Here is a 6000-nt window from a genome sequence, read left to right as displayed (position 1 = left end):
ACCTTTTCTTCTTTCTTAAATAAAATTACAAAAATGTTTTAAAGGTTAAGCACACGTGTGATCGCTCGTGTCGTCCTTGTGCTAAAAAACCTTTTCTTCTTTCTTAAATAAAATTACAAAATGTTTTAAAGGTTAAGCAAACGTGTGACCGCTCGCGTCGTCCTTGTGCTAAAAACCTTCTCTTCTTTCTTAAATAAAATTACAAAAATATTTTAAAGGTGAAGCACACGTGTGACCGCTCGCGTCGTCCTTGTGCTAAAAACCTTATCTTCTTTCTTAAATAAAATAACAAAAATATGTTTTAAGGGTTAAGCACACGTGTGACTGCTCGCGTCGTCCTTGTGCTAAAAACCTTTTCTCTTTCTTTTAATAAAAATAACAAAATATGTTTTAATGGTTGAACAGTCGTGTGATTGTCCGCATCGTCCTAGTGATCAATACCTTTCTCTCTTATTTAAATAACTAAATGAGGATATGGGTGCTCGTGCGATCGTCCGCATCAGCCTAGTACTTAATATCCTCAATATTAAAAAAATTAAATAATGGTATGAGTGCTCGTGTGACCGTCCGCGTCGGCCTAGTACTCATTACCTTTTTTTTCTCGAAAATATTAAAAAACATAAAATCTTCAAAAATTAAGAAACATGTGCATTTTCAAACAAAAAACAATCTCTCGGCCAGAACTACGTGATCCTTGATTCTCCATCAAGAGTGGAGATACGTAGGAGCAAGGCTAGTCCTTGTCAGGTTCACTTCCCAAAAATGAAAAATCATTTCAAAACAAATTTTCAAAATATTTCCAAACAAATTTCTCAAATAGCTTCAAAGAACTACGTAACCCAGATTTCTCGTTCTGAATGAGAATACGTAGGAGCAAGATCAATCCTTGTCGGGCCCAAAAAACTAAAAAATATATTTTGTTTCTTTAGAGTTTTATTTTAGGGGATAGTTAAACATTTTGTAAACCACATCATTTTCGCGCATTTAGTTAAAGGTACTGCCTTAGGGCAGGCGTTGTAGGGTGTTAATACCTTCTCTACACGTAACCGACTCCCGAACCCAGAATCTGGTTTTCGCGGACCGTGTCTTATCATTTTATGGTTTTTCCGTAGTTTTCCAGAATAAACTATGGTGGCGACTCCAAATCTCTTTTTCTAAAACCCGTCTTTTTTTGGATCGTCGTCCCGTCGCGATTCCGGTTGCGACAGATGACGACTCCACTGGGGACATCTAGAGAGTCAAGCCATTTAATTAGATGCGCGAATTCGATGTGGTTTTGCTTTATGTTTTCCTCCCCTTTTTCTTTATCTATGTTTGATATTTGGCATAATTGCATGTGCGTTGTTTTGATTGTTCCATATTGAACCCTAGGGTAGAAGACATGTTTATATCTGCCTGGGAATTTTTCTGGTTGTTTTGCAGGTGAGGGTTTGGGTATGCATTACATTCTCCCTTCACACACACACTATGCATATCATGAGTGGAGCCCTATACGCGGGTTCGAGTGTAACTTAGAATTAGAGGGGTTGTGTAGCGGTGCCATTTGGGACATACTTCCTGTTTGGCTATCGTGAGAACCCCAACTAGAGTCTATTTTCTTCATTTGTGTCTTCACACCTAGTTGATTACTCGACTGTTGTGGAGATGCTGTGAAGGGGGCCATAGCTCTAGTGACCGTTGATCTTTAGGTTCAGGGAACTATCCTTGTGAGATTGCATATACTTAACATTGAATCTCAGGTCTCAAACCTTCTCTAGGGCACAAAGGGAGATGTGTGCAGTCTTATAACCCTCATTTTCACTTAACAAAACCACGCACCTTGTACATATCATCATATCTCTTTATATGTCTTTTTATTTTCTTTCTTTCATTGTTGCTCATTATTTTTATGGTCTTGTCACATTTTGTGTATTCTAGTCGAGAAATTATAAATTTGTGATTAAGTCCTTAAGGTAAAGATGGAAATTAACATGGGGTTTTGAGTCGGGGGTATTCGAGTTCAGACATTTTGATATACATCAAAGCAAAGGACGGTATTACTGGTGGATAAAGGGATCTGGTGAGAAAAAGATAACCCTGAAAGATGCATTCAAGAAGGGGTATAAAAATTTGTTGAGCTTGTCAGAGGGGAAGAATTTGGGCAAATCTTAAATACACTTCTCGAGGGCAAAGATCTATACAACTACCTCGGGCAGTATACCCATATCTTGCAGCAAGTGAGAATCATAAGAGTGCACCCTATGAAGTTGGAGAGAGGATTCATGCTTAAGGATAAAGCGAGGAGCCTTCCTCGGGGTTACCTAGAGTGGTACCTGTATCGTTCGACTAAGGAGGAAAAGTGGGAAACAATTATGAATGTACTAGCTCTTATCCTCTATGGTGTCATGCTCTTTTCTAATATCATGGATTTTGTCGGCTATGTCGCCATGAATGCATTTGTGGGATACAAAGTTTGCTTTAAAGAATCCAGTCACTATTGTCCTAACTGAAGTTTCCAAGACCCTTAGGCAAGGTTATGATCCATCTAGAAAGAAGATCTCTTGCATGAGTAAGGCCATTTTGAATGCCACATGTCACGTGGAGGAGTTGTTGCGGTGTAAAACAGAAATTGAAGGGGCAATTGAATGGGTGCAGCTTTGCGCAAGCTTATAAAGAGAACATTAATGGCATGTTTTCCTGGCAACAAAGATCGTGTATCATACACCATTGCGGGAGTTATCCTGATGTCCCCCTCATGGGTATCAGAGGTTGTATTAATTACAATCCTATGTGTCAGCACAAAAACAATTTTGGGTATCTTGCGAGACGATCACCAACGCCTACATCTCTTGCCACATCGTAGATCTTCAAAGGAAGGAACCATTATTGGAATGCTTCATCAAGTTAGAGACGCTTAGAGTACTGTTGTTTTGTTCGATGGGAGACCCAAGACCATGGAGTTTTGATGAAAGGTTCCCTTAGCCAATGGATCACAGAGAGGGTTAAGACAGTCAAGTTTTCATTCAATGTAATTTCTCCAGACCCAAATTGTGAAAAGAAATTTCACACTGCTGAGTAGCGTGTGAAAGCAGCAGTGGGAAAACTGAATAAGGAATGTTGACATCAAGCTAAAAAGGAGACATAAATAATTGATAATTCAAATGAAGAGGCATATTATTGAGCAAGGGGGAATTGAAAGAGAAGTCTCTCACAACTAGCTTCCCTCGTCAATGAAGCCATTAAAGGTGTTCCGAAGTTATTAACTGATGTTGAGTCTGTAGTGTCAATCTTTAACCTGCTTAAGAGGATTGAACTTTCCTCAATTGCTGCAAGAACTGACTAGAGAAATGAAGAATGTGATGGCTAAGGCCCGAGATGGTTGACCAAGACTTCCTTTGACTCACATTTTGGGAACCTTCGAATGATGAAACACCCTAATGACTCTGTTTCGTGTTAATTTCCAAACTATACCGGGGCAATGTTTTCACAGCTTTATAATTTTCGACTAGAGTATTTGAACTACGTTGTCTTTTCTTTTTCTTTTCATTTTTATTTTCCTTTTCTCAATTTGTTTCATCTAATAAAATGTTAAAAAAAAAAGCTAATGATATGGCTAAACATCCAAGATACCCTAAAGGACTCGAACCAGTTACCAAATCTTAGAGAACCAAGGAGAAGTTCAAGAAGGGATGAAAGTTGATATTCAACAATTGAATGACCAAATGAGCTTAATCCTAGAGGTTCGCCCACACCATAACCATCACACAGAGTTCGATAGGCCTAAATTTTCCCCTCATATGGTCTTCCCCTACATTACACTTCACCCTTGGGAGTGGATTTGAGGCACGTTCACACTCAAAAGGAAGGAAATCACGCAGTTGAAAGAGGAAAGAAGCTTGGGGAACTTTCATGGTCCCTACCGAAATGATTCAGCTCAGTGTTGTGAGCAAGATAATGACAAAGCAACCCGAGTTGAAATCTTTTCCTCATGTCGTTGCACCAGTGGATGTTGAGGCTGACAAGCGTATATTTGAAATGTTGGAAAAAGGATAAGAGTCATGGAAGGGGAAGGAAGCTCTAAGTTTGCAAATGTTGCAGGGTTATGCTTAGTCTCAGATGATATGGTGATACCTCCCCAAAGTTTAAATTACCCGGAGGGACTACTTGTCCAAGAGCCATCTCATGATGTACGGAAAGAAAATGTTTGTGCATGCATACGATGAAAATTTGTTCCGAGAATTTGGTTGGCATGACACTAACTGATGCGTTCATCTTGAACCTTCACGCAACTAGTTCTGGAAGGATCTAGTGACTGCTTTCTTAAAGCAGTACAAATATATCAAGGATGGAGCACCTGATAGATTACAACTGCAAACCTTGGTGAAGGAGTCCAAATTGTTCAAAGAATATGCCAAAGGTGGAAAGAGACTACTGCTCAAATAAAGTTTCATGAGAGTGATAAGGAAATGGTTCCCATATTCCTCAATACTTTGTAATCACCCTTCTGTGAGACCATGGTGAGCAGTGTTTCCCTAAACTTGGCAAACTTGGTGATAATCAGATAAAGAATTAAAATTTGTGTGAAGACTAAAAAGATCGCTCAAGGTCCTACCATGGTAGTAAATGTGAACAAGTCTGGTCTAAGCTTGGGATAAGGAGAGAAGAAAGAGCTCATTCACATGCCACCGCTCAAATACCGTTGGCTTACCCTTTGAAACCGTTTTGAGGAAAAATCGGAGACTCGACCCAAACTCAACTTCCTACCAAGCCGCCAGGCAAAAATGTTGATCAAGACGAAAGGCATATGAGTTTCACTCTTAACCTTCTGACTTATGCAACATTTCTTCCAAGTCTCCTGCATAAAAGGCTTGGTCTCTACTTGTTACATGAAGCCTTTAAAGCCTCAATACCTCAAGACTCGTGATGCATCATATACAAAAGGTGATTATCATGAAAGGGTTATTGGTCATTCCACCAAAAGTGTTGGGTGTTCAAGCACAAGCAAAATTTGATTGATTCAGGATGATTAAAGTTTGAAGAAAGTCAACCCAACATTGAGGCATGACTTGAGAATGTCTCTACAGATGCCATGAAGAAATGAAGTGGGCTTTAAGACCACATAAGAGAGCATAAGTCATTGTACAAGTGAATTTGATGTTGTGAAGTGTCTTGCTATGGAGAAGTATGCTCATTGGTATCACGTCTTCATCCATGACTTTCAATGTGAACGTTCACTATGGGATTTCTCCAAGTAGTGCTGGAAATCGAGTCCTGAAAGGGTATTGTGAAAAAAAAACAAAATTAAAAAGAAATAAGTTGAAGGCAATTTTGAGTCCCTTGTCTTTCTTGCAAATCGTCAAACTCTTGTTTTTTTTCGAAAATAGCAAAAAAAAAGAAATAAAAATGATAATAATCAAAAATAAAAATGCAGTGTCAAGCTTTTCCGAGGTCAAGTGTTTAATCAAAAATAAAAATTTGACGTTTCTTTTCTAGACGTTTGTGTGCATGTTGCTTGAAAACCTCCACCCTTCACCTTTCCAAAATAAAGGATTTTCCCTAATAAAAATAACACTACCCTCATCAACAAATACCTTTACACTGAGGCAGATTGGCCTAACCAATATTACTCTCGCTTGTGCTAGTTGGGTGATCCCTGAATCCATTGAGACAAACAAAAGAACTTTCAAAAAGAGAATAAGTCCCCTAAATTGAAAACCCCGAAAGGACGGTCTAGAAAGAAGGAAAAAGAAAAAAATGACGCATGTTAAGGTCATCCAGTCGTGGAGTTAATCTTTTGAAAATAAAGCAATCAGAGTTCAAAATGATGTGTGGCCTTCTTCTTGTCTTTATCTAAAAAGAAAAAAAAATATATCCATTGTCACCCTATTTTGAGCCAAAAATAAATCCTTTTTCAAAATTATTCCCAAGCAAGGGTTATCATCAGTATGAGTCAACTCAGGAAGCAAATGAAGAGCATTCAATGATCAAACGAGAGAATCCTTCAAAAGGGTAAACAAAAAA

Source organism: Vigna angularis, chromosome 5 (assembly GCF_016808095.1).
Source record: "Vigna angularis cultivar LongXiaoDou No.4 chromosome 5, ASM1680809v1, whole genome shotgun sequence".
In the NCBI taxonomy this organism is placed as follows: domain Eukaryota; kingdom Viridiplantae; phylum Streptophyta; class Magnoliopsida; order Fabales; family Fabaceae; genus Vigna; species Vigna angularis.
This window is presented reverse-complemented; position numbering follows the sequence as displayed.